The sequence below is a fragment of the Tamandua tetradactyla genome, chromosome 13, assembly GCF_023851605.1.
Source record: "Tamandua tetradactyla isolate mTamTet1 chromosome 13, mTamTet1.pri, whole genome shotgun sequence".
In the NCBI taxonomy this organism is placed as follows: Eukaryota; Metazoa; Chordata; class Mammalia; order Pilosa; family Myrmecophagidae; genus Tamandua; species Tamandua tetradactyla.
Window position 1 is genome coordinate 43667611 of NC_135339.1, and position 26343 is coordinate 43693953.

The window sequence follows — 26343 nt, forward strand, 5'->3', positions numbered from 1 at the left end:
GACATTCTTGCAAAGGCAAAGTGAAATAAACAGAAAACAGATTACTGGTTCCCAGAGGTTGGGGATGATGGAAGTGGTTGACTACGAAGGGCCACAGGGGAATTTTGGAGCATGACATACCATTGTTGATTGTGTTGGTGGTTTCATAACTATATGCATTTATCAAACCTTGGTGAATTTTACAGCATTTAAATTATACCTTAATAAAAAAAAAGGAGGAAAATAAAACACTATTAGCTGCATTTAAGTAAATGCCATACAATATTGTTGGACCTGGTGGGAGTTAAGGTGAGATATTGTCGAATTCAGTGTTTGTTTCACAATATTTATTATATTATAATATATACATTTAAAAAATTTGTATACAGATTTTAGTGGCCAGTTGGGGGTACATTCCACAGGTATATATAAAGTTAATAACTCGTTCATACATTCCCTGCAGAAACATCTTTTTTCTGGGAAGCAGTACTTTTCAAAGTCAACCAAATTAAATAGAATGTTACAAATTGGAATCATTATGACAGCAGTGAATAAGAACACCTAACCATGTTTTCCACAGCAGTAACAATGATTGTTTACTTCATAATTTTTAAATTCATCTCTTATGCTACAATTAGCACTTCTTATCATGATTTGTTTTATAAAGTAGTTGTATATTTTCCTAAGTGCTCTTAGCTTAGATGCTTCATGGTATTCCAATTCACCTAGATCAGTCTTCAAGATCAAGAACCAGACATGCATATGCATAAACTAACACCTAAACTACCTATTTCAGTGCAAAAGGCTGTTTGCATCCTTCTTGCACGTTATCATTGATACAGAAGTCCTCCAGTCTATTATTACATTAGCAATTAGGAGGTCTCACCCTTCAAGTAGAAAAAAGTACAATAGAAACTTTTTGAAATGCTACATATGTGGAAATGAAATTGTGCTGGTTTGAAAGATGTGTGTCTGCTAGAAAAGCCATGTTTTAATCTAAATCCCATTTCATAAAGGCAGAATAATCTCTATTCAATACTGTATGTTTGAAACTGTAATCAGATCATCTCCCTGGAGATGTGATTTAATCAAGAGTGGTTGTTAAGCTGGATTAGGTGATGACATGTCTCCACCCGTTTGGGTGGGTCTTGATAAATTTCTGGAGTCCTATAAAAGAGGAAACATTTTGTAGAATGAAGGCGATTCGGAGAGAGCAGAGAATGCTGTAGCACCATGAAACAGAGAGTCCACCAGCCAGTGAGCTTTGGAGATAAAGAAGGAAAACACCTCTCAGGAAGTTTCATGAAACAGGAAGCCAGGAGAAGAAGCTAGCAGATGATGCTGTGTTTGCCGTGTGCCCTTCCAGATGAGAGAGAAACTGTGACTGTGTTCGCCATGTGCCTTCTCATTTGAGAGAAACCCTGATCTTCATCGACCTTCTTGACCCAAGGTATCTTTCCCTGGATGCCTTTGATTAGACATTTCTATAGACTTGTTCTAATTGGGACATTTTCTTGGCCTTAGGACTATAAACTAGCAACTTATTTACCTGGAGGTTATTCTTATGCATTAAGTAGATATCACCTTGTTATTCAAGATGTAATGGAGAGCCTGGAGGGAACTGCCTGAAGATGTAGGGCTGTGTTCCAGGAGCCATGTTTCTTGATGATGATTGAATAATGATATAGCTTTCACAATGTGACTGTGTGATTGTGAAAACCTTGTGTCTGATCCTCCTTTTATCTACTTTGTCAACAGACGAGTAGAACATATGGAATAAAAATAAATAATAGGGGTAACAAATGTTAAAATAAATTTAGGTTTTTAGTTTTAGCTAGTGATCAATGAAAGGGAGGGGTAAGAGGTATGGTATGTATAATTTTTTTTTCTTTTTTCATTTTATTTCTTTTTATGAGTTGATGTGAATGTTCTAAGAAATGATCATGATGGTGAATATGCAACTATGTGATGATATTGTGAATTACTGATTATATATGTAGAATGGAATGATCATATGTTAAGAATGTTTTTGTTTGTTATTAAATTTTAAAAATAAGCCATCCATTTCTGGAATATTGCAGCTAGCAAACTAGAACAGAAGTAATATTCTTTTATTGTGCCTTTGCTTCTCTTAATTCTATCTCCTTTCTACTAGTCCCCATAACTTAGTTTATTCTTGGCTTAATAAGTGCACTAGATTAGGAGATCATTACTTGGTCACATGGCCCCAAGTCTATCTATGGTGATACATAAAACAAAAACCAAAGAAATCAGTTTAAAGCATATGTCATTAGTTACTTTTATAAAGTAACTAAAGAACTGTCATTAGTTCATTTATAAAGACTTTTTCTTTTTGATAATATTTTAGCTGAATAATACACAAATATTAATACAGGTCTACCATTCGCCAGGCTCTGCTAAAGGTGCTATGGATTCTGGGATTAAGTTGAAGCCCCTTCTCTGAAGTACACTCATCCCCCACCTCCTTATTCTGTAAAGGATTTAAAGTGTACAATGTAAAAGTGGAATAAATTATCCTAAGTGTGAAAGAAGAAAGAACAAGAACAAAAGTGGAGACAAAAAAATAGAACAAAGGATTTTTATCAATAAAATTCATTATTGGGGTAGGCACACTATTCTTCATAAAGACCCAGTTCACCTTTACTTTACTTACCCAGTTCACCCCACAAACGGGGATTGTTCTTTCCTGTCCCCTTGAAGATTGGCCTAGCCAAGTAACTGACTTTGTTAACATACTGTAGGCATAAGAGATACATACCATTCCCAGGTGGAAACATGTAGAAGCTGCTGGATGATTCCCCTTCTTCTCTCTTACATTGACAGACATCATCAGAACCTATATTAATATGGTGGCGTCATAATACCAAACAGCTTAGGATAGTGAGCCAACCCATGAAGGAAGGCTGTCCTCGAGAGACTGGTGAGTAGAGTTTGTGCGCACTAGAAACAAACTTCTGTTATTTTAAACTATTGAAATTTGGGAATTGTGAATTTGTTACTGAAATATAACCTTAAATACAAACATATTTATGGATTGACCATGGCTCTAAAATGTCTGGCAGCTAGGAAAGTTTAATTATTTTTGTAATTTGCAGGCCTTAATTTTGAAGAAGAAGCATTTCTCAAGAGAAGTATTTCTATATACATTACACAGATCAGCAGAAATCCTTCTCAAGAGTCTCATAAAAATGGATACTGTGCGCTCATATAAGTAAGAATAATGATAACTATCTTTTTTCTTTGTATAGCCCAGAAACTATGCTAAACACTTTATTTACAAGATTATTTTGTTTCATCCTCACAGAAATGAATTGAAGAATGTATTATTATTGTCCACAATTTAAGGATATGGAATATGTAAGAGGGATTAAGGATATTGCCCAAGTTTAGGCAGCTATTAAGTGGCTTTAGAAAAACTTAACATTTTACTTTTCTTAAGAGAAATATAAACACAAAATTATATTTGCTTCTGCTTTGATGAAGGAAAATAGAAAATCAGAAATGTCTTTAAGCAAGGAATACACTTTAAGTATCTTAAGAGAAACCATAAACAAAATCACATAGGCCTATAAAAGCTTTGCTGTTTAGACACTATATTATAACAATTTCTCTTTGCCAACAAGAGAAGTTAAGGATACAAAATACTGATGACCCAGGTTGTTAAACAATAAATTCACTTGCTATCTAATCAGGACAGGGAAGGAAGTAAAATTAAAATTGTATTTGTTCATGATCATATATGCCAGTTTTCTTTGACTGCCTTTTCTAGCATTGCAAAATATTAGATAATTCTTATGGTCAATATTTTACTGAGATAAATGCATCTTCAATGTAATCATTTATAAGGGATATTTGCGTTGTGAAAAGTGTTTTCATATAAACAGTGTTAGCTTATATTGTTTCTTAACTTAATGCATATGATATAACATTTTTACCAATTTTGTTTTTCATTATTTTTTCTCAATAACTATTCTGACATCATCTTCTTTTTTCAAAAATTTAACAACATAGATTATTTAAAATATTAAAGTTAACTGTCAAATGCAAACCTTTGTTTATATGTCAGCATCAACAAGTGGGAACCTGAACATATATCTTTCTGACTCAGGGCACATTATCTTAACAAATAAGCATTACCTGTATTCTGTATTTCTTAGAATTTGCTAAAAGAAAATACAACTTGAATATCTACATAATAAAAAAAATACTTTTTTATTGTTTATCCTGGATATCATGCTATTGCTACAGATCTAAAGAGCATCTCCAAATACTTTGCTTCATTATTTTTGCTGTAAGTAGGTTATGTTGTGGACTGATGATTCACATTCCTTGTGTTTCCTTGTGGTCAGTGGGAGGTATTTATGAAAGAGCTGGTCAAGGTTATAGCATCCTGGGCATCTCACACTTTTCCCAAAGAAGTAAACAAGCTATTCTTATCAAGTAACCTCAGTCTTAATAAAAATAGAGTAAAAACCACAGGAATTCTCAATATGGTGGGAAAACTCCATAATCAGTGCATATTATTTACTGATACATAAGCACAAAGTTTGATTATATTTTCAATTTAGGGCCACATTTTTATATCACAAAATCCTCCTTTGGTAAACTCTAGCTACAAATTATCTGAAAATAGCTTGCATGGAGTAGAGAGATTTCTTTTGTTTTTCCCCAGAGTTAACAGCATTTCCGGAAAATGTCATTGTTTTATAGATGAATGCATTTCAAGGTAAATTACCTTCCTAGAATTTAAATTTCAACACCACCATAAAAATAATAAAGGTACCAATTTTGAGTTTACCATTTGGCAAAAAATCCTTTGTTATCTCCTTTTTTTCTTTTTTTTCCACATGGACATTAAACCCAGGTCTCCAGGGTTTTCCAGTATGGCAAGTGAGAACTCTGCCATTGAGCCACTGTGGCTTGTTCTGTTATTGTCTATTTTAAACTGATTTTACTAAGCTGCTTTACACATGATTCATCTTTTCACCACCCCCTCTGCAGCTACCTCAACTGCAAATGACATTTGCCCTACTGTAAACTCCAGCACTATGAGCCCTTAATTGTAAGATAAGTAGACTAATAATTTAAGAGATAAATAACATTTTTGATTTCTTGTTTGTTTACTTTAAATGAAAATACTGTTTGATACAGAATAAAGGGGTAAAAGAATGAACTGTCAATTTTTTCCACAAATAAGTATAAAATATGAGAAGGTAAGACTGATGTTTAGCACACGGTTGCTGTACTACTAAAAGAGAGAATGTGTTGAGGGAGATAATTTAAATAATTTTCCTTTAAAATGGATTTATTTTTATAGAGAATGAGTATATTTTTGGTTATTGGCATTTAGTAGTAAACTAATATTTTTTGTAAAGTTATAGCCTTTTCTCACTTATTAAAATTTTAGTCATTTTAAATGCTCTTTTATCTTTGTTAGTTCTTTTAGCATCTATTGAAGTAAATATTTGTATCACAACTTAATCATTGGAAAACTGGTTTGCAACATAGTGTTCAAAGGGGCCCCTATAATATTTTATAGAATACATAACAGAATTAACACAGGTTGAATGCAATTAAACTTTCAAAACTTTTTACTTAGTTTATTAGTTGTTTAATACTAAGCACTTATACATAAACTCTTTGGTACCCATATTCTCAAGTTAAATTACTCTTATATCAGAACCATGTTATTGATGCATTTAGATTGTAAGAGACAGCATCCAGTTCTCAAACAGACCTCTCTAAACCTTGCTGCATATATATGTCTTGATAAATTAAGCTGAGGTAAATTTATCATTTCTCATTAAATTGATAAAAAAAATTATCGATTATTTTCCTTGTAAATTTTACAAGGAAAAATGAAAATATCCCAAACTAGTCAGAAGTATAACAAGCCAATTCACTGAGGTAAAAATGTCACTGCTCCAATATTTGGTTAAACAAATATTATTGCACATTTTTAGAATGACCAAATATTAGAGCAACAACATATTTACTTCAGTAAATTGGCTTATCCATTCAGTAGTGACAACACCCAAAAAGATTTAATTAGTAAAAATAACAACAGAATTATAATACACAAAATCTTTAAACATAAACATATCTAAAAATAAACTATATGTGTATTATAATAAATAATCATTTATGCACTCCCTGCTCCCTATTTCCTACCAGGACTCTTTGAATTCTAAATTGCTTGAGCACAGATGAGAAATAAGTTCAATTGAAGAGATGAAGTCCAGTTCCAGAAAACCATGTTAAACAAGTGACTCTGCTGCTAGAATCATTTTTTTCTATTTTAACATCTAAAACAACTAGGTTTTGAGCAAGCTTTTAAAAATGAACACACTCTCTAGCAGAGCTAATTAATAACCCATAAATGTTAATTATGTTTGCAAGTTAATTTTCATCTAGAACTAAATTACTAAAAAATGTTTAAGTGTGATGAATATTCTGTCACTGAAGAGTCACTTGTGGAACAAAGCAATAATTGCCAAAATCTTGGGAAAGTTGCTTCTCCAAGAATTTAGTACTTATTTAAAAAATTGTTAGCACAAGATGTAGTTGCAGCCTGCTCAGTTGATCCTGCCTTTAGAAAAAGTGGTTTATTCCCCTGATCTCTACTCCATGAATATTATTGTTATATTTTAAAAACTTTTTTGTGCCATTTGATAATTTTGACATAACGCAGATATACACATGTAAAATTTTCACATTAATCAAGATGATGAACAATTCTATCATACCCAAACATTTCCTTGTGCTCCTTTGTGATCCCTCCTTTTTATATCTCTGTACTTCACCCCATCTTAAGCAATCAAGTAATTTCTGTCACTATATATTAATGTGTAATTTCTAGAATCCCTTGGTATACATAATAGTGTCCATATTTCCCTTAGGTGCTATTTATTTTCTTTATCTTTTTCACCTTTTTGCTCCTCAGTTAGGATCATTTCAATTATCTTATCTTCAAATTCATTGATTCTTTCTTCTGCCTGCCCAAATAGTCTGCTAACCCCTTCTAGTTATTTTACATTTCAGTGATTGTATTTTTTATTTCCACATTTTCTATTTGGCACCTTTGAATAAAACTTTTTTTACTGATGTTCTAATGGTGTTTGTACATTATTTTCCTGTTTTCTTTTCATTCTCAAGCTGTGGTTTTCTTTTCCTCTTTGAGTATATTTGAAGCAGTTTATTTAACTATTTGTCTAGTAAATCCAATGCCTATGTTTCATCAGGGATGTTTTCTGTCAATTTACTTTCTCCCCCAAATGGGCTGTTTTCCTGTTTTTGTAACTGTCCTAATTTAGGGGTGAAAACTTGGACTTTTAAATATTATAAAGTGGTGTTTCAGTTTCCTAGCTTGCTAAAGCAAATGCCATGCAAAGGCATGACTTATATAAAGGAATTTATTATCTCACAGTTTTGAGACTAAAAGAAATCCCAAATCAAGGCATCTTCATGGTCATACTTTCTTTCCAAAGGCCGGCATTCTGGGGCTGGCTGCTGGGGATGCTCAGTCCTTAGATCCTGTCACATGGCATTGCACATGGCAGCCTCTTCTGGCCTCTCCATTCTCTTCCAGCTTCCATTGAATATTAGTTTCTTGGTTCCTGTGGTTTTCTCTCTTTCTGTCTAAATTTCATTGTGCTTATAAGGGAATCCAGTGATAGGATTAAGACCAATCATGATTAGGTTGGGAAACACTTTAACTGAAGTAAACTCATCAGTAGGTTCACACCCATAGGAGTGGATTAAGTTTAAGAACATATTTTTCTGGGATACATGTAGTTCCAAACCACCATATATGGTAACCCTGAAATCAAATTCTTTCCCTTTTGCAATTGTTGCTTATTGAAGGAAGCAGTCATTCATTTATTTGAAGACTTTTCCAAAGTATTTTTGCAAAGACTCTCTTTCAGTCATGTGGTCACTGAAGTCTCTACTTTATTATTTAAGTTAGCACTCAGTGACCTGACAGAAATATTCTTCTTTTTTTTTTTTGTTTGGCATGGGCAGGCTCTGGGAATCAAACCCAGGTCTCCAGCATGGCAGGAGAATTCTGCCACTGAGCCACCATTGCACCACCCTGATGGACATATTCTTAAACACCAAAATACAGCTGCCCTTTTCTTCATTTTCAGGTCCCCTGGATGCTGTAAATTTTGAATTAGATTCCAGAGCTCTTAAAGTTGATTCTATTAATTTTTACCGGTTTAAAGTTATTTCAATGGAGGGACTAATTCTTTAAGCACCCTACACTGCCATTTTCTTTGATGTGCTAATCCTCTGTTTTTTAAACTTTTTTTTTTGTTAAATATAACACATATACAAAGAAAAGAAAAGAAAAGAAAGCAATGATTTCCACAGTGCATTTCGACAGGCAGATACGGAACAGATTTCAGAGTTTTATTATGGGTTACCATTCCACTATTTCAGATTTTTTTCCTTCAAGCTGCTCCCAAACACTGGCAGTTAGAAGACATATATTTTTTTTCTTTTTATGAACAATAACATATGTACAAAAAAGCAATAAATTTCAAAGTATATTGCAACAATTAGTTGTAGAACAGATTTCAGAGTTTGGAATGGGTTACTATACCACAATTTTAGGTTTTACTTCTAGCTGCTCTAAGATACTGGAAACTAAAAGAAATTTCAATAAAATGATTCACCAAACATTCTCATTTTTTAAACCCTATCATCTCTGTATAACCCCACCATCACCTTTAATCCCACTCTTTAGGAGTATTTGGGCTATGTCCATTCTAACTTTTTCTTGTTGGAAGGGGATGTTGATAATATGGGATAGGAGGATAGAACTAATTGATGTTCTGGAGAGGTTTCAGGACTTATCTGGTCCAGGGACCCATATGGAGGTGGTAGGGTTCTGGAATGTTACCCTAGTGCATGGAACCTTTATAGAATCTTATATAACACCCTAGGTATTCCTTAATATTAGCTGAAATGGTTTTGGTTGGGGTTTGGCAAGTTATGGTAGGTAGCAATGTCTAACTGAAGTTTGCATAAGAGTGACCTCCAGAGTAGCCTCTCGACTCCATTTGAACTCTCTCTGCCATTGATACCTTATTTGTTCTACTTCTTTTCACTTTTTGGTCAGGATGTCTGTGCTAATCCTCTCCTAATCCTATTCATTCAATTTTTCATTTCTCACATTGAAGTTTTTATTTATAGAAGCCCAATATGGGATTTTTAAAATCTTCCATGCCTATACTCTACTTTTTCCCTGTATATGGAATATGTTTTGTTGTTGTTTTGCATGGGCAGGCACTGGGAATTGAATCTGCGTCACCAGCATGGCAGGTGAGAACTCTGCCACTGTACCACCATTGCCCACCCTGGGATGCTTTTATTAACTCTAATGCATGCCAATTTCAAAATCTGTGCCTGTTCTGTGTTTTAATTGATTAGTTTTTATTCTGTATGGGCTGTTTCTTCCTGATTTTTGCATGCCTCTTAATGTTTTAAATTTGATTCCATATTGTGAATTTTATCTTGTTGCGTTCTGGGTATTTTTTATTCCTATAAATGTTCTTGAAAATAACATGAAATAAGATTTGAGTATTAGGGAAAAACATGATTTAAAATATTTTTTTCTTATGATACAAGTAATCATTAAAAATTGGAACTTTTCTATTTAAAACCTTACTAGAACTAATCAGGGCATTTGATAATATGGCTGTATGCAAGAGTAAAACAAAGAAACAGAATTTTTGTTAAAATAGTAAGAACCAAGGAAATCAATTAAGAAACATATACCATAAGCACAAGAAAAACAAAAGTACAAAATCCTTGTACTTTTATTGGGAGAATTTAAATAATAAAGTACGAGAATGTTATGAAGAAAAGGATAAATAATTAAATACATAAGAATGATGTTAAAGATGTGCATTTTTTAAAGCAAAGTTAGTATTGTCCAGGGACAAGTCTGGACAGGACCTATACTTTTGGAAGTTTACAGTGTATAGATGGTAATTGAAATCAGAAAATATTTGAGATAATCTTAAGTATAGAGAGAGAAGAGTGAGCCTTGGGTTTTAAAAATTAATATTAATTTCATTAAAGTTACAAATCAAAACTTAATCCTTCCTTTAAGCTTTTAAAGGAATAAACTTTTTTTCATTTAACAGATCTCATTATTCTCTATATGAATCTAACAAATTTTAACAATTGGGCCTTACAGGGATTTTGACTAATGTTTGGCCCCATTTGTAAAATATAAACTTCTTCAAATATTTTAAAGTCATTTATACATTTAGTATGTTTGATTTTCTTTTTATGAATACCAAATGTCTAGCTGACATAACAAATCTCCCTAAGTACTTAAGCAATTCTTATAAACCTAATAAATTAAGCTTATAAATATTTACTCCATAGGCCCCATAAGTTCTTTTAAACCCAATACTGTTTACAATTTAACAAGATTTCACCTAAAAATCACAAGTCCAAATCATTCAATTATACATTTTAAATCAGAACTTTGCACTCTCATATATCAAATTCTCATAAACCCTACAAATAATATACTTAAATTCCTAAGTATGCCAGAATACTTAAGATAAAAATATTAATAGTGTTTCTTTTAGTCACATAAATATTTCTGCACTTAATTCTATGTCTCCCTGAGGTAAAAGCATGCTAAGTCACTCAAGAAACAATCATCTAATCCCAAATGATTTGGAGTCACTGCATTTTTACATAGAAAGAGAAATCAGCAAAGGAGATTAAAACAATTAATTGATAACATAGGAAAACCACAAGACAGTGTTAACGTGAGAGCCTAGGTAAGAAAATGTTTCAAAAATGAGAGAGAAATCAAGATTGTCAAATGCTGCTGATAGGTTGAGTAGAATCAGGCTCAGAGTTGACCATTGGGTTTGGAAATCTAGTTATGGAGGACATCAACAAGCCTGATCAGAGTGAATTCAAGTAAAAAAAATATATGTATAAGGAGAGGATATGGAGACAGTGAATACAGAGAAGTCATGTGTGGCATTCCTAGTGAGGAACTGTGAAGTCAATGAAGAATTTTTAAAAAACTAATGTGGGATATTAACACATTTTTATGATGGTGGAAAAGATAAATTAAAGAACTATTAATGATTTTTAAAAGGAAGGAGCATTTTTGGAAGAGCAAGAATCTCAATCAGTGAAAATGGATTGGAATCTCACATGAGGGGTTTTAAGATACAGGCATGGACAATTCATGATTACAGTAGAAAGAGAGATGTGATAGACTAGTAATTAGAGACACAGATGTGTTATAGGCAGACTAGAAGTTATGGGTAGAAATTGATGCTTAATATTAGGCCTGTAAAAGTTCATGATGTAGAAGTGCAAGGGTAGTTCAGTGGTAGAATTCTCACCTGCCACGTGGGAGACCCAGGTTCGATTCCTGGTCCATGCGCTTCCCAAAGAAAATAAACAAACAAGCAAAACAAACAAAAATTCAACAAATGGTGCTGCAATACTGGGATAATCACATGGAAAAATAATGAAATGAGACCCCGCCATACAACATACAAAAAAAAGTTCATGAAGTAATTGTTTGGATCGGTAACCACCAGGAAACATTTCCTATCTATAACTTATTCCAATATATGTTTCATTACTTCTTTAACTCCTGCTTGTAATCTTTTCTGTCTTCTGATCAGTCATCAAAATCCAGCTGATTCTCTAAGACCACTTCTGGTTTCATCTACCACCATACAATCATTACCACTTGCATACATTAAACTGACTCTTTACTAATGAGCTAACATGTCTTTTCTGTACTAGCTTAATACTTAGTATTAGACTGTCTTCTGCAATGAGTGATGCTTAATCTAATCTAATCTAATCACTGGAAGCCTTTTACAGAGAATTCAGAAGAGACAGGCTCTCTTCCTGCTTTGGCTGGTGAGCCTCTCCTGTGGTGTTGGTCCAGACCCTCCATTGGAATCATTGGCTTCACAGCCTGCCCTGCAGATTTTGGACTCTGCATTCCCACGGTCACATGAGACTCTTTTATAAATTTTATATTTGCGAATGTTCTCTGTTGATTCTGTTTCTCTAGAGAACCTGTAACTAATACAGTCCCCATATCATTTATTGTAACTGCAATTAAATAATTACCTGTACCTTATTTTTCTCTACCTTCTGCCTCCCCATTAGCTGTAAGCACCATGAGAATTGTATGATCTGTGCTTTAGTTGGTTCCAGACATACCCTGAGCATTCAGTAAATAATTACTGAATTAAAAATATAAGTGGGTGATTGATAAATTGATAGTGCTATCATACATGGACCCAAATCTCTGGTGTACACTTTTAATGTTTGAGTTGTTATATGTTCGCTTTGAATAAATCACATTTCTCTTTTGGTTTATTGTCAATTTGACAATTATCTTATTCCATCATTTGACTAGATGCCTGAACTGTCAAATTGAAAGGAAGCACAAGAAAATAACTTGGTAATTTTGAGGAAAGCAATAGGGAATGTTGATCAATAGGATGAAGCATACTAGAAGAGTGAACAGTACAGTCAACCCAGTTTCCTGAAATATAATCCTAGCAATAAAAATAAAAAAAGGTCCAAAAATTTATATAAAAGGGCAATATGATTTTTCTAAAATAAGGCAGATAAGAATAAAAAGGAAGAATCCAAAAGATATTTTCCTGTGACTGATTTTTATGAATTATTTAAACTAAAAACATTACAGTTTTGCTTCTTAATATGGCTCTTCATTAACATTTTAAAAAATATATAAAAGTCCTCTTCATCATAAAGAGACAGAATAAAATCTGTAAGATTTTATTTATAGGTAATTTACTGAAACCTAATTGAGAAACTCTGTAAATGAAACTTTCAAGAATAAGAGTATTTAAATGACTTTTCAATCACACATGGATAGTGAACAACGAAGTCAAAGCTAGGATAAGGAGCTCCTGAGTTGGGCACCAGGGATTCCTCTTGAACATTTCCCAAGCATCATTATAATAAAAAGCATACATACAATTGGAGTTTCAATCACTTTCTATTTCTTGAAGTACCTGCTACAATGTAAGAGAGACATAAATTGCCAAGGAATCATTCCTAGTCTCCTGCATGATGTATCTTATACATGTGGTTAGGTGATAAAGTAATATAGCCTTGTGATAGAAAGGGAAAGGTGTTTTTACTCTGGAAACAACTGCTCCCTACTGGTAATAACAACTAACATTATATGTTGTTTTGTCTGCCCAAACTTCTTTGCAGCAACTTGCTATACTGCATGCGCATCATGGGAACACAGGTCCAGGCACAACAAAAACTTTCAGCAAATGATCATTTTATTGCCAGAAAAGCAAGGAAAGAGATCCCATCATGGCTGGTTTCCTGGTGAAGCCATCTGGTTGGGTGAGGATTGTTGGATGGCAGCTCTGCACACCCTAATTTGCATTGGAAAGAAGAGACAAATCTGTGCTGCCTCAGGGCATAGTATTTATGCAAAGCAGTGGGACAGGGACCTGCCTCTGAAAGTTCCCACCTCGATAAGCATCTAGAGCTGCTAGTTCCTGGTTTTGCATTTAAGGTAAACTTCAGGACATTCCTTTAGATCTAACATCTCTGCCCATCAGGCTGTGGCATGAAAACAAATTGAAACATCTGCACACAATAGAAAAGGAGGGGGAATAGGTGCAGGCTGGGAGAGGGCAGCTGAGCCTGACTTCCTCAGCAACTTCTTTCTTCTTCTGGTAATAGTACCCAGATTCTGCTTGAGGAACCCATCTTTTTGTTGTATATTCCTTGGCTTCTGAGGGACCAACTCAAACCAAATCACTAAAAACATTAACTGATAGAATTTCTTCTCTGAATAACCCTATGAGATAATGAGTACTATCATTTTTTCTATTTTACTGAAGTTGGTTTAGAGTGTTGCAACATTTTGCTCTGGTTACACTGCTAATGAGTGACAGAGGCAGTGTGAAATGCAGGTTTATCTCACACTAAATCCCATTCGGTTTACCACTGTCGTGTGTTACCACCTCCGTCCTCAGAAAAGTGTGTCTGAAGCCATATCCTCAAGGCCATACATGATATTAAACCAGGTAGCTTCACTTCCCAAAGAAACAGAAGCTGTGTCTCAGACTGAGAAAAGATGACTTATTTTATACTTTTCTTTAAGGGAAAGACTGTTTTACATTGAATTTTAAAGGATATTCCACACATATATATAATGTCTCCCTTGGAGAACATGTTGAAAAATCTAGTTCTGAAAACTGTTGATGGATTGACCTTACATTCTCAGGGGCTAGTTCTCAAACTTGGGTGCCTATTAGATTCATCTGGGAGTTTTAAAAAGTACCTGTACTTTGGTCTCATATCCAGAGATTCTGATTTAACTGCTCTATGGTACATTCTGGGCATTTGATTCAAAATATCTCCGTATTTTATTTTAATGTGCAGTGGAAACTGAGAACCATTGTCCAAGTGGAATAACCTCCAGAATCCTACAAAATTTTTACTTAGTAAAAGAAACAGTGAAGAATATTTGCTCTTATTTGAAAACGTTTGACAAAACCAACTTGACTCTGAAAAGAATTTTTTTTTAATTCATTCCTCTCGCACCCATGTATTCTTCTAATGATGCAACCTGGTTAACCAATAGACAATGTTTTCATCCAGTTTGATATTTATTCAAGTTATTATTAGATATTAGATATTAATTATTAGATATTAAGAACTAATATCTAGTTCTTAATTTCCTATAACACAGATGAAAGAAATATCTTCCCTTCAGTATTAATAACTGATCTGTTAGAGAAAGACATATAATATAATGCAATGGTGGACCCAGACTAGTTAGTTCTTATTTTTATACCTGCTCTTCACTAGAGAAAACTTTAAATGATGACCTTTTCCCCATTCTTAATTTTTTTAGGAATATCACAATAGAATGAACATTATCAAAGACTACTGCATTCTGTATTATGCTTCTAGAATAAACTAAGTTTAAGAATTTCATGATTAATTAGTTACTGCATTGGAAATATCTGATGAATAAAAGAATACTGGAGTAGATTTCTTAGCATTAACTTAAGATATTTTCCCTTATCGGTTAATTAATTGTCAGCCAATGAAAAAAAATCACTGATATTTTATGTATATCTTTCTATGATCATAACTAGATATTTTTAATTTCAAAATCAGTCAAATTTTTTTCTGAAGGAGGCTGGATTTGCACTTTAAATAAATGTTGGGATGGTTTGGAAAACACCTAACCAATCTCAAACCTAATCCATTTTTGTGGGTATGATCTCATTCTAAGGACTGAGGTTACTTCCATTAAGATATGGCCCAACCCAATCAGGATGAATCTTAATCCTATTACTGGAGTACTGTATAAGCAGAATGAAATTTAGATAGAAAAAGAGAAAAGCATTACAGCATCCAGAAGCTGAAATTCAACAGAACCCAAAACAGAAAGGAGAGGTCAGGAGAGTTGACTACGTGCGTTGCTATGTAACAGAGGAGCCAAGGACCAAGGATCAACAGCAGTCAGCCCTAGAATGTCAGTCTTTGGGAAGAAAGCACACCTCAATGATGCCTGATTTGGGCTTTCTCTTAGCTTAAAACTCATGAAATAATACATTACCATTGTTTAAGCCAGCCCATTTTGCCTGGCATTTGCTTGAGTAGAATAGGAAATTAAGACAAGTGTCAACCAGCTTCTTTAACCTGATTATCCTCTCATTTACCCAGATCATCTTTCAAGGCCCATAGAAATTCCACTTTCAGTGAGAAACTTCTTTTACTCCAGCTCAGCATCAGTTTACATGAGCTTTTTGGTTCTATAGGTATAAAATTGACCTTGTGAAATGAAATTTTAAATCTCAGTTTCTGATCACATTTTAATAATTGTGTTAACTTTACTGTGCATAGTATAAGATCGGCCAAGAGAAACATTAAAATATTTTTATTAATTGTGTTTGATCACCTTTTCTAATTAATTAATATTATTCTTTTATGATGGTGTGCTAGCAATTAAGGGCCTAAGACTTTTCTCCCCCTTTATACATATAAAATATATATATAATATTTTATTATATATATAAAAATATAATATTATTATATAATCTAATAAAGCATATATCAATAAAATGTAAGGATACAAATATCTGGTTTATAAAATCTCAATGCAGACTTGCCTGAAAAAAAAAAAAAGCTTATAGAACATTTTGTAGGTCTGAGGTCCAATAAAATGTGAATGTCTTCTAGTTGAATAGGACAATTTGCAAGCCTGACTTGATCTCTTGCTTTTGGGAAAAGAAGTTGGGGGAGATGGAGGGAAGATAGAAGTTAGAGGTGGAGATTGAGAGAAAAAGAATGAGAATGCTGGACATTTAGTTGTTGACAAAAACCAAAGGAAAATCTAATGGGCCTCGAAGAAGCACAGGCAGAGTTTCCTCCACTGAAGCCCAATATCCTTGAAGACCAATCAAACAAGTCTTAATAAATGGCAGGATCTGGCCAATCAAATCAACTTTTCCTTTCTTTGGTGAAAAAGAGAAAGACTAGAAGTGTTTAATCCTCTGTCTTCATCCAATGGGTAGACAAAGGCAAACTGGTCAAAGTAAAATATTTTCATCCCTTTCAAACTATAACACTATGGAATAATCTTTATACAATCACAGGAGAGATTTGCATGGAATTCTTCAAATTGCCTAGAAGAAATCTGTATTAAAATAATTGTTTTAAATGTAAGTAATGTATAATTGTATAATAACAATAATTATGTATAAGCTCATGGAGTGCACTCTAATCCTAATTCTAATTGACTTTCATGATCATGAGGGCTGGCAAGTCTGAACTCAGTATGGCAGACCCAGCCTGGAAATTCAAATAAACATGATGCCAAAGTCCATGGTTTGAATTCCCTAGAGGAAGCTGGCTGGCTAGCAATTCTGGCAAGAACCAATGTTGAAACTGGGTCTGAATTCCTCTTCTTTCTCTGAAATCCTCAGCTCTGGCTTTTAAGTCCTGGAACTGATTGCATAAAGAAACTCCCCACATTGCCAAGGGCAATCTCTCCTTTGTTGATTGTAGATTCAATCAATTGATTATAGATGTAAATGCCATCTGGAAATACACTCACATTAACAAGCAGGCTTCACACATGTACAAAATATTCATAAAATAGAAGGAAGAAATCTCATAACAACTACAGTCATCATTTCTGCAATTGGTCACATGGCTATAGCTGATATTTCCACCTACTTTCTTCTTATAACACATTTCATATTACCTTTATCCTAAGCAAGCACCTCAGCTGGTCATGGTTCTTTGATGGGTGGAGTGACCCCAACTTTCATTCCTGAAGTGAATGGGCCATTAGCAGTCCTGCTCTATAGTGGGTGTTGTAGTTTTCTATTGGCTTAAATCACAGGACACTAGTACTAATAGATGGCCTAAGGGGCCTCCTTTATTCCAGACACACTCTATATACCCTCCACTGTGTAGCAGCAATCTAATTCCTCCTTGATAATCAGGATCAATTACCCCAGCTAGTATAGTAACTCCCAGGATCTCTATGTTGTTGAGTCCATGCATAATCTCCATCCCTACCATCATGGCCACTTTGTTCATGAGCACATTGGGCAATGACAGGGGTGGCTGGAGAAAGAAGGTAACTGGTATCCACACAATAAATTATCCTACTATAAGTAGGGCTTTCCACGTATCTGGGTTCCTCACTCAATGTGGCCAATGAAAAATCACACTGAATGGGGCTGAGGAGGAAAACTAGGTTTATTCATAGGGGCATGAGCGAAGGGGAGATTTCCTTCCCACATCTGCTTCCCTGTAGTGATTTTTCAATTGGCTTTTATACTCGTTAGAGACAATGAAAAATAATCACCTTAGTTAACAGGTAACAGAGGTCTGGAGAACTTCAGCAGTTTTTCTTTCAATTATTTTCTACTTGTTTTAGGATTTACATCCTCTGTGACCCTGCCTGTAAGTCTGGGATGATAGATGAAAGCTTATTCAAATCTGGGATGTCTGGAGGTGTGCCGATTTGAATCTGTTGTGTACCCCAGAAAGGCCAAGTTCTTTAATCCAATTCAATATTGCTGGGTGGGATCTTTTTTTAATTAGACAACTTTTGCTAAATGAGGAAAATATATTTTTTAAAAATGTGCTTTAAACAAAATGGAATTAGAAAAAAGACGTATGCATTTTAGAGAACTTTGCACTGTGTTGAAAATTCTTCTAGTAATACAATGTGCCAATTCATAAAATGTTGACAGAATTCTCAATTTAACATTTTCAAAGACAATATTAAAGTCAAGAATTCACACCTATGGTAACACATATATAGAAGGGCATTATAAATCTGATGTCCATCCTTATGAAGCTTACAAATTTGACAGTGCTCAATAAAAGCTTTTAGAATCACATCCAACAGTGTCACATCCAAAGAATCACAAGTCTATGTCCTGTAAGTTCTCCTTCTAAAATCTTTGTTTTGACTTTTCTATTCCTTACCATTTGTGAATACTAATCCTTAAAAAGAGAGAGAACAGGAAAAGAGAGGCTGCATTAAGCTTTTGATCATGTACAGAAATTATTGTTACTACAGTTCATTACAAAGCATGTCGGTACAATATTATGTGAACTTTGATCACGAAAATTTAGAAGAATAAAAATCTTTAGTGACATAAGTTTTACAATCAATTGTATAAAACATCCACATGACAATATCAGACAGTTTAAGCATCCAAAGTCCATAGCTCCCAAAATGTCCCACAGACCAGCATTCATTTAAATGCAACCTTACAGAGGGGGAGAAAAGGAGATATTGTTAGCTTTCCAAAGTGGTCAAAAAGGATTCTCATGTTCTCTTGATGTAAAAACAAGCAAACAACAACAACAACAAAGAAAACCCCCCAAAAAACAAAACCAATGTATGTGACGGTGTTATTGATCTAAAAACAAACAAACAACAAAGAAACCCCCCCCCCAAAAAAAACAAAGCCAATGTAGGTGTGTTAAGCATGTTAAAAGATGTTTCATGCAAATTAAAATCTAAAGCAAGGCACCACATAATCACATTACCAACTAGTTGGGTGATACTATATGAGCCTTATATGAAATGCTATAGCACAATAGAGTTTCAATAAGTTAAAAACTAGTGCACAAATCCAAATCAGTGGCAATTTCTATATAAAGCAAAATACTCACTATCAGCTGTAAAGTTTGCCCAAACTGTTTGATTACATCACTGGATTGGACAGCCTGCAATTTTTTTAAACTATCAATCTCTAAAATTTATTTTTACTGTAATGAGGCCTAAGTTTATTAGTAGATCAGACAGGTACATAAGTAGATAAGCAAGGGTAAAAAGGAGTCAGTGAATGTCTGCAAAGGTCTTCCCACATTTCACTTTAAAAAATGTTTAGGGGAAAAAAATTAAAAAATATTTTGCCATTATTCTAGCAAAAACAAACAAAACAAGCCCCAAATAACCAACCAAGCAACACTAAAACTACATTACAACAGATGGATTATCATGCTCTCACTTGGTTTAACTGTCACATCTAGTTTAACTGGATGCTTTTCAACATTAAAATTTGTGACACGTGAAGATGTAAATTTAATGGATAGGTTTGAATTTGGATTTAACTCTGTTGAATATTATAACAGAGTATACTTATTACAATACAGCGTAGCACATCTTTCTATTAGAAAAAATTTAAGACCCTTTACCTGTCTCCTTAAGTTACAGGTGTGCCAAATGGCTGGAAGGTTTTACAGTGCACACTTATATATTATGAAGTATGTCCTTAACAAATCTGATGGTTTTCTTTTTACAGAGTTCCTTTTTTCACCTTTTCTTCAGTGGATTAGCTGTGCGAGGTGAAGTGACAGGATGTCCAGAATTCAGTCCACCATACTGGTACTTAAGCTTTCTTTTCAGATGGCTTCCATATCTGTTATCAGGGACCTCAGTAGGTCTCATCATTCTCCGCACCTGCTGCATTGACTGCAGGTCTGGTGACAGTCCTCCATGACAGCAGAAGATCTTCTCATCCACAACGGCAGCCCCAGCAATTGAATGATGAGACTGTCCACGTTCAGCTCCCCATCCACCATTCTGTCTGCACCAGGCTCTCCCTCCCAGGAGCAGGAACAAGGGCTTCTTGGTGATGGAGGCTGCGGAGATGGCTCTACCTGCTCTCACCAGTGCCCCCAATGCTTTCCAACTGTGGGTGGTAACTTTTGATTAGATGGTTTCCATGGAGATGTGTCTCCATTCATTCAAGGTGGGGTTGCTTTTTGGAGCCCTTTAAAAGGTAACCATTTTTTGGAAAAAAACTTGAGAGCCAAGAGAGCAGAGAGAACCCATACAGCCAGAGATCTTTGGACATGCGGAAGGAGGACACCCCTGGAGAATCCTTAGGAAATGAAAATCCAGGAGAGAAAACTAGTAGATTGCTGCCATGTGCCTTTCCAGCTGACAGAGGTGTTCTGGACCATTTGCCATTCCTTGAATACCTTAATTTGGACATTTTCATAGCTTTAGAACTATAAATTAGCAACTTAATAAATTTTCCTTTTTAAAAGCCATTCTATTTCTGGTATATTGCATTCCCGCAGCTTTTACAAACTAAAGCAGGGGGCAATAGATGAAAGTTTATTCAGGTCAGATTCACAGTTTGCTTACAGGTTTAAAGTTACATTTAAAGGGTATTTTAAGGTTACAATTAAAGGCTATTACAGCAATTTCCAGCTTGCTTACGGTTTTAAGATTATATTTAAAAAGTTACTGTTGCACCACCCAAAATCCTCCTCTGCTGAGGTTACCTTCAGGTGAGCATTCACACAGGACACAGATATCTTCTTGTTTTCTGCCCATTCAAAAAGTCTGTCCACATATTTATCCCCCATATTTCCTTGTTATCAATTTTCTAACAAGGTTTCATCTAAATCCTTGACCATCAAGCCGAACCATTGGCCACAATCCATGGATCACTATATAAATGCACCTCTGACCATTTCTCCTTCAAAGTGAAAATGAGCAGTTGGGTAGAGTACTTGAAGGTCTGCCCTCTGGAAAAATTTTCCTTTAAATTGTCCTTCAGGGCTGTCCCAGAAAGGGGCTACAGTGCTGCAGCCATCCACACTTCTAGGCAAATCATTAAACTGTGAATTTTCTGATTCTCGGAAATCATTAGTTACTATAATTTCCTTTCACATTGTCTGTTTGCTGCTCATATCAAACTGTTTTTCCTATTTTGCTTCTTCTCCGACTTTTTATTGATTTGTTTTACTGTTGACATATGAAAGTTATCCTTTTACCATGGCAATGGCTATATTGTTCTTACCTATTAACTTCCTTCTTAACTTAAAAAATTCTGATTGATTGAAGGTTCCTTGAGAAATGTTTCTGTACAATAAAAAATAAAAAATCATATTAGCAGATTTAGAGACATATTGCTATATGCAAAACAGTAAAATAAAATGAATTAAATAAAATGTAGTGGAAATTTATTCCATATTGTTATATGTAGAACAATAAAATAAAATGGAATGAATAAAATAAAACAAATTAGAAAAATATTTTTTAAAATGGAACATAACCCAACAATTTCAGAAATTTTCTAAACAAATTTGACATGCTTGAAAAGTGCTTTATCCCAATGTGAAAGTCATAAATAGTTCCAGCCCTTGGATGAAAACCATTGTTTATTCCCTAGAATTCAGTGTACAAGATTCTTTCCTAATCATTTTAAACAGAATATTGGAAGGAAACTACCTAGAGCTGGTACAGAAGTTATATTGGTACTACCTTGCTAATTGTAGTCCATTTAATTGTGGCCCCCAAGAAAATTTGTCCAAGTCCCAACCCCCATACCTGTGCCTGTCATCTTATTTGGAAAACCCAACTTTGCTGATGTAATTTAAGTTAAAGATCTCAAGATGAGTTCATCCTGTGTTAACCAGATGCAGCCTAAGTCCAATGACAAGAGCCCTTATAATAGAAGACTGGCAGAAAAGAAGAAACAGAGGAAAGAAAGCCATATGATGATGTAGGCAGAAAGTGGAGTTATGCAGCTACAAGTCAGTCATGGGTGCTCTGAAAATAATTCCTATGTGCCATCAAACATGCTAATACATTTCACCTTCCCAGTGTTTACTGCAGCAGATGTGTCTTCTATTTTGATTTGACTAGTATGGATTTTGTGAATACAATTTGAGCCATAGCAAAATTGATGCCTGCAATGGTACAGGGAAAACTCATTTGAAATGAATTTTTTCTTATATTGCTCCCAAAGGAACTATCAGCATATAACAAATCATCTTGATTGCACTACGGGGAACAGAACATCTATGTGCCTGTATGAATGTGTGGGAGATGTGTGACTTAAACTTGAGACCTGGTGTTCTGAGCCACTCTATGAGCTTTTTACCAACCTCCAGCATTTGGTACTGCCAAGATTGAAAAAAGCATCATAATGTCTTGACACTTGTAATATTCATTTTCAAGATCACAGTATTATTTTACTCATCTTCATTATTGATAAAATATAGAGAACTATTCTAGTCTGCCAAAGCTGCCAGAATGCAACACACCAAAGATGAATTGGCTTTTAATAAAAGGGGATTTATTTAGTTAAAAATGTATAGTTCTTCAGAGGAAAGGTAGCTAACTTTCATCTGAGGTTCTCTCTTACATGGGAAGGCACAGGTGATCTCTGCTGGCCATCTCTCCAGGCTTCTGGGTTCCAACAGCTTTCTCCAGGGTGATTCCTTCCTGCATCTTCAAAGGTCTGGGCTGAGCTGCGAGTTCTGAGATGAGGTATGCTGAGCTGCTTGGGCTGTGCTGCATTGAGCTCTCTTTTAAGCTTCCCATGAATCAAATTAAACGTCACTCAATGAGGAAGGCACTCCCCTTAGAGACTGCAGATATAATCAGCCATAGATGAGTTTCACAGGCTAATGATTCAAATCCACAGCAACAGAACTAGGCATCAACACCTGGCCGAGTTGACACCTGAACTTAACTTCCACAAGAACACTGGGACATATTTGCACTGATTGCCTAAAATACAAGGGCGGGGGGGGGGGGGGATTAGTTGCTTCAGAAGACAACCAGCAAATGTGATCATATTATGGATACTGTGCTCTTGGCAGTGGTTAGTTCATTTAAGTTCCAATTAAATTTTCTATTACTTATCTAAGGTCCTCAGGGCTTGTGTGCTTGTTAAACCCATTGAGTGACAATACAAATCCCTTATCCAAGAATACATTTATTTCATGATATTGAGCAATAATGCAGAGAAGTTACCTAGAGTCAATGTACTTGAGACTGTTATATATTACGGGTTAACTCTTTTTCGGTGCTAGAATCAGGGAAGAGAGCCAATATTCACTTTAATTCTGACAACATATGCCAAGATTTATCTACTTAGCACTCATCATTCTCAAAAAGGCAAAATTGTTTGCATATTCTCCTATTCTTCTCAGCAATAACCTTCCATATTTTCTCAGTTTCAAACTGAACTGCAGCTATTTATAGGTGTGCTTATACTGGCTTTTATATATGTTCTATTCTGAGACATGCTGCACCCTAATTTGTTTTCTGAAAGGAAGTCATAGGTGGAGCCTCTTGCTATGTGCTTGGTTAGTTACACTGTGTGTGACTGAGGGCGAGACTGGGTCTGTCCCCTTGATTCAGCACCCCCCACCTACCACACACATGATAGAACCAGTGCTCATTTCACCCATGAGCAACCCGAAAGAAAATAAAATTGCTGCCTTTTGGTGAATTGACACTATCTTAGAAGACAAATTGCACTGACAAGGATAGACTGTTCGGGGGATTTATTCTGCAGAGATTAACACTTAGAAATGCCAAAACTTTAACTTGAAAGCTGCGGCATCTTTTCAGTGTCTTATTAAGTTATGAAGGGTTTCACAGAAGTTCAACAGGAGTGGAGACAATTTATGCATTATTTCTCTTCATTGAATACCTAAATTATATCCTAAATAATATAATTTAGCTATAATCATAATATTTACTTTTCTTAATTGATGTGTGGGTGATTATATATGTCAGTGTAAATTATTTTTATTTGGTCATCAATGACACTGACTTTGGATGCAGGGAGGTCAATTTTCAATTCCTCGCCTTACCACTTTCAGACATGAAAGCTTGCAGAACTTGCCTAACTTCTTTCAGCCTCAGCCCTATTTCACAGAGTTTATGCAAAGATTTAACGAGTATTCGTGTGAAAAGCTTTTCCTAAAGCCAAGCACATGGACAGTGTTCAATAAATCATGGTCATGACGGAAATGCTATTTTGCTTTGTTTCTTTGTACTTGGAGATCAGAAGAAAAAAAAGGGTTATCTCCATTTCAGTCAGAAAAAAATCTGTTTAAAATGTAAATCTGATCATGCATGCCACATTTCTTTTCAACACTTGAGTGGTTTCCCTTCAGATTTAATAAAATCAAAAGTCCTTATAATGGATTGCAAAGCACTGTGTGATTTCTCCTTGGCTTCAACTCTTTCATTCTACCATTTGCACAAGGAGTTCCAGCACAGTGACCTCTTATTACCCCTCAAGCCTATCAACCATCTTTCCCTCTCAGCTCTGTAGCACTTGAATCACCTCCGCCTCCATATCTGCATGGCTAACTCTTTTATATCATTCAGCTCTGTGCTGGATTATCACATCTTCAAAGTGGTCTTTCCTGACAATCCTACCTAAAGTAGAATCTTGTCTGTCCACTCAGCTTGTATATACATCTAGAAGTATAGTCTATAAACAATTGTCTCCCTCACTTGAATCAAATACTCATGAGCTCAGTGGCAATGTTCCATTTGCTTAGTGTCTAAAATAGTGCATTTTAAATAGTAGACATTTAAAACTTGTTGAATGAATAAATACTTTCCAAGTCTACCATACTATCTATCCAAATTGTTGTTTGGTATGTGTTTTGTAGCCATAAAAAGAAGCTAATAGGAATAATTGAATTCTATATGATGGTGGCATGTTATAAGGGAAAGAATCTTAGGCACAGAGTTAGAAGTCCTGAGTGTGGGTCCATAAGAGCATTGATAAATTTCAGTTTCCTCATTTAGGCAGATTATAAAGGCTCCTTAAATGAGAGGAAGTGTTTGAAAACAACTAGAATGGCTCCTAGCATTCCAAATATGCTTAATAATGAAAAATGGGATAATGAACATATGAAAGAATGAATCATGGAGATAAAAAACCAAAAATATAAAACATAATAAATTTTAGAAAATAATTCATTGTGTATTAGTTGTAGTTAACACATTAAATGCTTTTGCATTGTAAAGAATTTAATGTAATAAGATCATAGAAGAATATTATTTGGGGACAAATTCCTGTGAAAATTTGACATTTTATTTTAAGTGATATTGCCAGAGGTCTTCCTTGTGCTGTAATGATAATTTAAAAGCTCATTAATATCATTAATCTCCAGGTCGACATGTTTAAAACCATATAACAGGTAAGGTAGGAACATGGCAGAGTAAGACAGGCAGAGTAAGACAATTGGAGAACAGGCAGAAAACTACCAAAGAGGAAGTTCCAGAGTCCAGGTGACCAGAGAAGGACCTGTGCGTTATATAAGGAAGACCTGGATGGAAAAGCCGAGGAACTACAACTGAGAAATTGGGGTGAGGGTACTCAATCACATCCATCCCTAAGGTTCAGCTAAAAAGTGCCACACCCCAGCTTTGGAGAGGTGGGGGAGGCAATCCTCTCAGACCTGCAGCCTAGCATTCCTGTGTGGGAACCCAGAAGCCAGTAGATTCATTTTATCCACATACAGAGACCCTGCCGCAGTGCCCAGTGCCTAATCCCCACCCCTGAGATAGGCCACTGTGGATACCTGGACTTGGGGGAGTCTGGGAAGCTCTCCCCTCAGGAGGAGAGGAGATGCAGAACAGAGCTGATCTGATGATTGGCTGGGGAGAGAGACACTCTGGGTCCCACTGCTTCAATTCAATCTACACAGTTGCAGCTTATGGCCTTGACTAGATTTTCACCTGGTCTGCGCCCTGCCCAATTGCCACAGCTGGGGAGAGGTGAGATTGTGGGGAGGAGGAAGCTCGAGTTCCATCTTCTGGGAAGACTAGGAAAGTGCAGTCCGGCAAGCTGCTTCTCTGCCCAGCCTCTAACAAATTTCTGAAAAACAATGCACCCCTGAGTTAGGTACTGGCCTTGGTTTGGCTGGGTTTACTGACAAACCAAGTGCCAAAGGAGACCTTTAACACAAACCCAAGCAACTAAAAAATCTTAGATGGGCAAGGGAAAATCA